This window comes from Durio zibethinus, chromosome 19 (assembly GCF_047325235.1).
Source record: "Durio zibethinus cultivar Kanyao isolate XHJ-2024 chromosome 19, ASM4732523v1, whole genome shotgun sequence".
In the NCBI taxonomy this organism is placed as follows: domain Eukaryota; kingdom Viridiplantae; phylum Streptophyta; class Magnoliopsida; order Malvales; family Malvaceae; genus Durio; species Durio zibethinus.
The window spans coordinates 21,775,878-21,786,535 of record NC_143180.1 but is presented as its reverse complement, the minus strand read 5'-3'; the positions used below and the strand labels follow the sequence as shown (position 1 = coordinate 21,786,535).

The 10,658-nt window shown below is 33.7% G+C and overlaps 1 pseudogene; it reads left to right on the top strand.

Moving 5' to 3' along the window:
- The first annotated feature begins 1,503 nt into the window (after positions 1 to 1,503).
- On the top strand, positions 1,504 to 10,388 carry LOC149513539 (MDIS1-interacting receptor like kinase 2 pseudogene; annotated as a pseudogene).
- Positions 10,389 to 10,658: the final 270 nt, after the last annotated feature.

Below are 10,658 nucleotides of genomic sequence, written 5' to 3'. Positions count from 1 at the left end.
GAAACTTATGAACAATTTCATAATGAGGTGCAAAAGCTCATGGATTCATACCAGATTGAATTCTACAAAGAAAGGTATGGTTCAAAGAATGCTAAAGTGTCTATGATCAACCAATCATCGAAGTTATTCCCAAGACCATTAACAATTTATTATAGGAATAAGCTAAGGCCAATCGTGGACTAGTTTGCCCCTAAGCCAGTAACTTTTAAAGTCCTTGCTCCATTCCCTTAAAAGAGCAATAGGGCTGTGTCATGAAAATATGGTTGTGACACAATAGTCCTGTGGTAAGAAAATAATGTCTCCCAAACTAATGCTACCAATATAACTGGTGTAAGGGGCATTACTCGAGATGAAAAGTGCTACACTCCAAAAATGCTAGAAAAAGCTAGAAAAAAAAAGACCAAGGTAGGCGAAGAACGAAATAACCCAAAAGTGGTACCTGAAGAGTACTGTCCAAAGTCGATGTTCGAACAAGAGGCATGTAAATTTTTAAAATTAATAAAACAAAGTGAATATTCAGTGGTGGAACAATTAAATAAGATGCCGACAAGAATCTCATTATTTTCATTACTATTGAATTCAAAACCCTATCAAAATGCCTTGTTGAAAGTATTAAACCAGGCATATATGCCAAATAATATGTTAGTTGAATATGTGAATCACTTGGCTGCAAACTTGGTCATGCCAAATCAAATATCCTTTAGTGACGATGAGATTCCTTTAAAAAGAGGGGGAAACACTAAGGCTCTACATATCACTGTCAAATGCAAGAGCCATATTATAGCTAAAATCCTCATTAACAAAAGTTCTGCTATTAACGTCATGCCTATGTCAGCCTTGGTAAGGCTACCTGTTGATTACTCACATATGAAAGATAGCTAAATGGTTATTCGAGCATTTGATAGGACTATGCAAAAAGTTCTAGGAGATATAAAGATGCCCTTACAAATTAGGCCCTGTACTTTGAAAGTAAAATTTCAAGTGATGAACATCTCCCTATCTTATAGCTGCTTGTTGGAAAGACCACAGATTCACATGGTAGGTGCTGTTCCTTCTACCCTATACTAAAAGATCAAGTTCAATGTGGAAAGGCAGTTGATAGTGGTGTTTGGAGAAGAAGACATGTTAGTAACTCAGCCTTTGAATGCTCCATATGTGAAAGCTACTGAGAAAGCAACGAAATGCTCTTATCAGTCCTTTGAGTTGGTCAACTATGTAGGCAAGGGACCCAAAAGAAAATAATGTTCAAAGATAGTAATGTGTCAGGTTATCAATAGAGGGTGGTATCTCAGAGTAGGATTGGGCAAAAATTTACAAGGGATAAGGGAGCCTCTAACGATGATAGATAATAGGGAAAGACTGGGCCTTGGTTATGAAATTGAAAACTGAGGAATTAAAGGGAGACAAGCCATCAAGACAATAAGGATCATCCCACACTTATATGAGACTTTTAGGCCTAAAGGATTCATCTACCTAATTATAGAAGAAGATTTGGAATAAAGCATGGAGAAGATATTTGCTGAGTTGTCCATTCATGCAATTGGAAGTGGGTGTAAGCTAGAAACATGGGTTTATCCTTGCCCACCAGGTTATGAGCTGAACAATTGGAGCATTATTGAAATGCCTGCTATCCTTAAGATCGATTCAATGTAATTAAATATCCCAATAGCTTATGCCCAAGGCCTTAGGATGGTCTTTCTTGTTTGGGCCATTTATCTATTATTATTTTAATAAATTAGGAAGGATGCATTTTTATTCATTTCTTCTAGTACTTTCTTTTGTTGTTTCCATATATTTCGCCAACACATCCCATTTCATTCAATTTCAAGTCTTTAAATAAACAGAAAAATAATCATGATAATACTCAAAGGGTTAATTTTGAAAAATCAATTAACACTGATGCACTTGGTAATGAAGATGATTATGAAAAATGTGTTATCCCTCCGGACCTAATGAGATTGGTTGAGCAAAAAAGTAAACCCATTGAGCCTCATCAAGAGACAATTGACTTGGTGAATCTAGGAGATGAGGAGAATAAAAAAGAGGTCAGAATTGGCATTTCACTTTTATTGAGAGATAGGCAACGTTTGGAAGATCTACTTTGAGAATTTATAGACATGTTTGCTTGGTCTTAGCAGGATATGCCAGGGCTTAGTATGGAGATAGTAGAGCATAGACTGCCCCTAAAGCCAAAATGTAAGCCAGTCTAATAGAAACTGAGGCGAATGAAGCCTAAAATGCTACTAAAGATCAAAGAAGAGGTGAAAAAACAATTTAATGCAAGTTTTTTGCAAGTGGCTAAGTATCCATAGTGGGTAGCTAACATTGTACAAGTTCTTAAAAAGGATGAAACGTACGAATGTGCATAGATTATTGTGTTTTGAATAAGGCTAGCCCAAAGGATAACTTTTCTTTACCTAATATCGACACACTGGTGGACAATAGGACTAAACATTCAACGTTCTCTTTTATAAATGGGTTCTCAGGGTATAACCAAATAAAGATGGCTGTGGACGATATGGAAACAACCACTTTCGTGACCATGTGGGGAATATTTTGCTACAAAGTCATGCCTTTTGGTCTAAAGAATGCTGGGGCAACATACCAAAGAGCTATGGTTACACTTTTTCATGATATGATGCACAAGGAGATTGAGGTGTATGTAGACGATATGATTGCAAAGTCTCAAGAAGGTGAAGATCATGTCACCAACTTCAGAAAGCTATTTGAGAGGTTGAAAAAATTCTAACTCAAGTTGAACCCAGCCAAGTGCACCTTCAGGGCAATGTCAGGGAAGTTGCTAGGCTTTGTGGTCAGTGAAAAAGGGATTGAAGTCGACCTTGATAAAATATGAGCCATGCAAAATTTGTCACCTCCCAGCATGCCAAAAGAAGTTCAAGGATTTCTAAGTAGATTGAACTACATTTCTCAATTCATATCTCAGATGACCTACAAGTGTGACCTATATTTAAGCTTCTCCGTAAAAATAACCTTGGAGAATGGAATAAGGAATGCCAAATGGCTTTTGATAAAATTAAGCAATACTTATCCAATCATCTAGTATTAGTGCCATCTATTTAAGAGATACCATTAATCCTATTCCTCACGATATACAAGAATTCAAAGGGATGTGTACCAGGGTAGCAAGATGAGTCTAGCAAAAAAAAAGGGCTATTTATTATCTGAGTAAAAAATTCATAGAATATGAATCTAAGTATTCTTCTTTGGAGAAAATATGTTGTGCATTAGCTTAGACCAATAAAAGACTTAGACAATACATACTCTATCATACCACCTGGCTCATAGCAAAATTGGATCCAATTAAATATATTTTCGAGAAACCTTCTCTGTCTGGAAGAATTGCTAGATGGCAAGTAATGCTCTCGAAATATGATATCATATATGTAAATCAGAAGGTAATAAAAGAGAGTGCCATAGCTGAATTTCTCGTAGATTGTGCTATGAAAGATTATGAGCTGATGAGATTGGAATTCCTTGATAAAGATTTGATGGCTGTGTCCTAGCTAAAAGAGGAAGAGCAAGAAGCGAACCTTTGGAAAATGTATTTTGATGGAGCTACCAATGCCTTGGGACATGGAATTAGGGCAATCTTAATCTCTCCAGAGGAATAATATTATCCTATAACAGCGAGGTTGAATTTCAATTGCACAAATAATATCATTGAATATGAGGCATGCGCCATGGGTCTACAAGCTACTTTAAATAGAAAAGTTAAAGCATTAAAAGTATTTGGAGACTCAACTCTAGTCATATATCAGTTGAGAAGAGAATGGGAGATGAGAGATTCAAAACTCATCCTATACTACAAGTATATCCTAGAGTTGATCAAGTAGTTTGAAGATATTCAATTTGATCATTTGCCTCGAGAGGAGAATCTAATTGCTGATGCTTTAGCTATTTTAGCAGCAATGGTTCGAATTAATGATAGTGCTAACATTCAGCCTATCAAGTTAGATGTCAAAGATATGCCAGCTCATTATTCTAATGTAGAAAAGGAAGAGGATAGGAGACCCTGGTATTATAATATCTTACAGTACATTAAAAATCAACAATAACTTGTCCGAGTAATAGAGAATGATAAAAAGGTCATCCGAAGATTAGCTATGAGCTTTTTCTTGGATGAAGATGTTTTATACAAAAGGAGCCATGACTAAGTATTGTTAAGGTGTGTAAATAAGGTTGAGACTAAGAAGATTATTAAAGAGGTACATGATGGGATATGTGGGGGACATGCCAATGGACATATGATGGCAAGGCAAATCATGAGAGCAAGATATTATTGGTTGACAATGGAGAGTGATTGCATTGACTACACTTGAAAATGTCATAAATGCTAGATTTATGCTGACAAGATTCATGCTCCGCCATCTGCTTTATATGTTTTAGCACCACCCTAGCCATTGTTTATGTGGGGCATGGATGTCATTGGCCCTATTACCCTGAAAGCTTCTAATGGGCATAGGTTTATTTTCGTGATGATAGATTACTTCACAAAATGGGTGGAAGTAGCATCTTTTGAAAGTGTGACATGATTTATGGTCTACAAGTTTATTAAGAGAAAAACCATCAGTAGATATAGACTTCCAGAGAGAATTATTTTAGATAATGCCAAGAATTTAAATAACAAGATAATGCAAGAGATATGTGCCTAGTATAAGATTAAGCACCATAATTCAGCACCATACCGTCCGAAAATGAATTGGGTAGTTGAGGCGAAAAACAAGAATATAAAAAAAATTCTTGAAAAGATGACTGAGACCTATAAGGACTGGCATGAGAAGTTACCATTTGCATTGCATGCATATCGAATATCGGTGCACACCTCTACTAGGGCAACCCTATTTTTTTTTGTTTGTGGAATAGAAGCTGTATTACCAGTAGATGTAAAAATCTCATCTTTGAGGATTCTAAAAGAAGTTAAACTAGAAGAGGTTGAATGGATTCGAAAATGCTATGAATAGTTAAATCTTATTGAAAAAAAAAGACTGACAGCATTATGCCATGACCAGTTATATCAAAGAAGGATGATGAGGGCTCATGATAAAAAAGTTCGACCTCAGTGTTTTCGAGAAGGTGAGTTGATCTTAAAAAGAATTCTCCCAAGTCAACACGATAATAGAGGGAAATAGACTCTGAATTGGGAAAGGCCATATGTCATGAAATGAGCTTTCTTTAGTGGAGCATTGATATTAGCTGAGATGGATGGAAATGATCTACCTCATCCTATAAATTTTGATGCTGTGAAGAAGTACTATGTTTCAAAAAAAAAAGCAAAAAAAGGAAAAAAAGGAAAAAAAAAGAAAAAAGGAAAAATAAAAAAATGAAAATGAAAAAATGAAAAAGAAAAAAAAGAAGGAAAAGAAAAATGAGGACTCAAGGTGAAAACCCTGAGAGGGTGATTTGAGTCACAAAGGGGGTTTATCTAAGTTTAAAACCTGAAAAGGCAGCTTAGATAAGAAGAATACAGCATCAGATTTGAACATTCCTTGGTAAAAAGCTAACAAGTTCTGAAAAGCTCTAAGTTGTTGAGTGTATTAGGTGGTTGAACTTTTTGAAAAAGACTTCAAGATATGTTATCATGATTGTTTGATAGTTTATTTTTGGGCCTTGTCCTTATACCCGTCTTTGTAATTCTTTTTTTGCCAATTGACCAAAGTTTGCTATCATTCTAATAAAAGACATTCAATTTCATTCTTCAGGTGTCTCTTATGTTGATTATTTCTTAGCCATTTTTATTCATTTATTTTCAATACCTTACAATGGGGAAATGTATGACTACATTCTTACTTTTTGAGATTGAAATAATGATTGATAAATGAATAATAGCCTGAAATATTGTTACACTACAATGGAAAGGTTAAGATCGATAAAGGCAAATTTGAATTGTTCAGTTCCTAACATGGATATTGAATTTCTCAAAAAAGAGAAGATGAGAATTAAATAGGAGAAATGATCTAGAGTTACTTTGATTTGGCCGCAGCACTCGAAGGTTGAAGGGGATTTAGGGCCCAAGGAAAAGACTTGAGAAGCTTGAGTACCACAAGATCTCATGACATTATTAATGTTCTCATTCCATGCATTGCGTTGGCATCGTTGTTTGAATAGTACATGCACATAATTTAATGTTTGGACATGCATGACATTATGAGAACTAGGTTGTTGCATTTGCATCATTAAGAAGGCATTTGCATCTTTGATCATGACATTCATTCATGCAAAATTTTGGGTCACCTGAAAAGAAATTATGAACCTTTTGATCTTTGAATTTTAAATGAGAATTTTTGAATTTCAAAGAAAAATCTTGAAGTTTCAAATGAGAATATTTGAGATGTCAAACTCTAAGACTTTTTAAAAGTGATCCTTTAAACTCAAATGAGAATTTTTGAGTTTCAAATGAGAATCTAGGTTGTTGCATTTGCATTATTAAGAAAATATTTGCATCATTTATCATGACATTCATTGCATACAAAATTTTGAGTCACTTGAAAAACAAATTGTGAATCTTTTGATGAGAATTTTTGAGTTCCCAAATGGGAGTCTTTGAACTTAAATGAGAATCTTCAAGGTGTGAAACCCTAAAGTTTGTCGAATGTGAATCTTTAAACTAGAATGATAAGTTTTGAACTTTGGATGTGAATCATGAAAATTCAAACGAAAAGCTTTGAACTCAATCTTTGGATACGAATCTTTAAGTTTTTGAGTGAGAACCTTTGAACTTAGATGTGAAACTCTATGGCATGTGAGCCTTTGAACTTGAATGAAAAACTTTGAACTTTTGGATGTGAATCTCCAAAATTCAAATGAGACTCTTTGAATGTGGATGCAAGTCTTGCAATTTGCAAATACAAATCTTGAAATCTTGCAAATCAAATTCTTGTGAAATTGAAATTTTGAGAATCAAATTTCAATGAATTTTTTACAAAGTTGAAAGGTTTTTGTGAATCTGAACCTTTGATTTTCAAACTCAAATTGCGAATCTTTGAGTTCCCATTACAAATTTCATCAGATCTGATCTACAACTTTGCTGGACATGATTGTCAATGAGTCATTTATTTTCCCAAAGTTCGTTGCCTTTATTCAGAGGAGCCATTTATTTTCTCAAAGTTCATTGCCTTTTTGCCTCTATTTAGAAGAGCAATTTATTTTCTCAAAGTTTGTTGCCTCTATTCAGAGGAGCAATTTATTTTTTCAAAGTTCAGTTGCCTCTATTCAGAGGAGCAATTTATTTTTCCAAAGATGTTTCACCTCTATTTAGAAAAGCTTTGTTTACTAAAAAAAAAAGCATTAATTTGTTGAGATGGACACATACAGGGTGTCTATATCTTTGCGCAATGCTTGTTGCACAAGAAAGTACAAAGAGGGGTAGCTGTAGACACCATAATTTGCCCAAGCCTAGGCCCATTGGGCCTGGTTCGATAGGAGCTGGGTCTAAGTCCATTGAGCTTAGCTCAGATCGAGTCTAAATATGGGTAGATTGGCCCGATTTTAGTTTTTTTTATTTTTTTTATTATTGGTTTTCTATTTTATTTTATTTTCTTTTTTTTTGGTTTTTTTTTTTGGTTTCTTAGTCCGAAATTGGGTTTTAATTTCTATTTTCCTTTTAAAAGGTGAAGTGGTAGGATTGGACTGGGATTCAAGGATTGAATCCCAGTCAAATAAGGAATAGGAATTGATCAGAAATCTTTCTGATCAATGCCTATAAATATAGGCTTAAATAGGATCAAACAACACATGAAAAGAAGAAAACAGAGGCAAAATACTCAAAGGGGTTAGTAGCGATCGTAAAAGCAGTTTAGGATTTTTTTTCAACTTTTTTTGGTCTTTTTTCTAGAAAATTTCTAGAAATTTTCCAGAATCAGATCAATTTTTCGATGACTTTTCTGGCGAAACTTAAATTTTCTAGTTCAGATTCCGACGTGATTTTCTAGAATCCGACAAACTTCAACTGGATTCTAGGTTCTAATAAAGAGAGGGAGAGAAAAGAGGGGAAGAGAGAGAGCAAGAAAGAAGAATTCTGAAGGAAAAGACTGGACTTAGGCTTTTATACCAGGGCAAAACGACGTCGTTTTAGCGTTAGTAAGTTCCTAGGATCCACGCGTTTTTGTCTGGGTTAACTCGACCCGATCGCGACCCGATTCACTAACCCCCATGCCAGTCAATCTTTGGAGCCGAGCTGAGCCGAGCCGCGCACTCCCGAGTCATGTTTTTGAGCCATTTTTCTTTCTGGAGCCGAGCCGTTCCCAGTTATAAGTCGAGCCATTTTCATTTTTTTAGTATTTTTAATTTTAATTTTTTTAAATTATTATTTTTTTGTGTTTGTTTATTTTAGGAGTATTTTTGCATGATTTAATTTAATAAGAATAAAAATAAAGAAGGTAAAATAATAAAAATAATATTTTAGAAATAAATATTATTTATCCAATGATGGAATTTATATAAATTTTAAATGGTAAATTTTTATAAAATTTTTAGGTGAAAAATTTTATCCACATTTATCCCAAATAGTGGAATAATTTAGATAAAATTTTAATAACAATAATTAATATTTATTTTCCAGCAAAAAAATAGTAAAAAATGAAAAATATAAAAATGTAAATTTTTTTTTGAATTAAATACAAATTACCCAATCATGAGATTCATAGAAATTTCAAATAGTAAATTTTCTAAGAATTCTCTATGTGAGAAATTATATCTAAATTTAGCCCAAATGGTAGAATAATTTAGATGAAATTTCAATAAAAGTAATTGTATTCTTTTCCAAATAAAGTTTTGGTTGAAAAAATGTGATAATTATCCAATGATGAGATTCTTAGAAATTTCAAATAGTAAATTCCTAAGTAATCTCTAGGTAAAAAATTTTCTCTAAATTTGGCCCAAATGGAGGAATAATTTAGGTGGAATTTCAATAAAAATAATTGTCATATTATTTTCTTACCAAATAAAGAAATAAAAAGAATTTTTAAATAGGCTCAAATGGTGAAAATTTTAGAAATTCAAAGAAAGAAAAAATATTTTTAATTTGGCCCAAATGGTGGAATAATTAGATATATTTTCAACAAAAAAATAAAGCTAACTAAAATCTTCCGATGACGGAGCCTCTTCAAGATATCAAATGGGATTTTTGAATACTCTTGAGGTGAGAAAATATTTTTTTAAGAGTTTTACCAGATTGATGAAGAATCTTAAAAATTATTTTCAATATTTAACATAAAATATAAAACAATTAGAACTAAGACCATAGGATAAATTTAAAATAATATGGTACCATCTTTCAGATGGGCATGTGAGGGTGCTATAACCTTCCCCACATGTAACTGAACTCCCAAACCCAGTTTTGGTTAGTAGACCCGAACCTATTCTTTTAGGGATCCTTAGTCAAGCTTAGGAGATCTTTAAGACGATAGATTTTTTAGGTGACCAATCACACCTAAAAAAAAAGATTGGTGACAACTCCATTCATTTGTTAAATGTAGCGATAGATCCCCGGATCTAGATGTTATGACACCAACATTAAGTCATTTCATGAGGCTTCATTTGATGCCTTAAGAAACAATAAGGGCCTATGTGGTAATGCCACTGGACTAATGCATTGTGTCGTCGTTGCTGCTAGCAACAACGTCGGTCATAGAAAAAGCACCAAGGTCATCATTTTCATTGTGCTTTCACTGTTTGGTCTATTCTTTTACTCTGTATCATGGCTGGAAGTTTCTTTATTCTTTACCAAAAGAATCGAACTAGAAAATCTGAGTCAATGGAGGCAAAACTTGGAGATTTTTCACATTGTGGGGATATAATGGAAGAATACTCTATGAGAACATTATTGAAGGCACTGGAGATTTCAGTTCTAGCAATTGCATTCAGGAGGCTACGGAGCTGTTTATAAAGCTGTGCTACCCATTGCTGAGGTGGTTGCGGTGAAGAAACTTCACCAATCTGAAAATAACATAATTTCCAACAACTTGAAAGCCTTTGAAAGCGAGATTCATGCTTTATCAGAAATCAGACGTCGTAACATTGTGAAGCTGTATGGCTTTTGTTCACATCCAAAGTACTCATTTTTTGTTTATGAGTTTGTAGAAAGGGGAAGTTTGAGAATGGTGTTAAGCAACAAGGATAAGGCAATGGAATTGGATTGGGAGAGGAGGCTAAATGTTGTAAAAAGAGTGGCCAATGCGTTGTCTTATTTGCATCATGACCATTCACCACCTATAATTCATCGAGACATTTCCAGCAATAATTTTCTTCTGGATTTGGACTATGAGGCTCATGTCTCAGATTTTGGCACAGCCAAGCTTTTAAAGCCCGACTCCTCCAATTGGACTTTACTTGCTGGCACTTTTGGGTACATAGTTTCAGGTATATATTGATCTCTTTTTTTAAGATGTTTTAAACATGTAATCATTGAATTAAAAGTGTTGGTTTTGTGTGCAAATTGATGCGTTAAAACAAAGTTCAAGTAGTATTATGATTGTAACTTTTCAAAATTTAAGTATCAAATTAAGAATTTGACTATAATTCAAGTATCAAATGTGTAATTAATTTTTAAAGTTTAACACTTAATTTTTCAATATTCAATATATCAAACTGATAAACTAAATGCAAAATTTTATATGAACCTTTGAATTTCAATTTTCGAG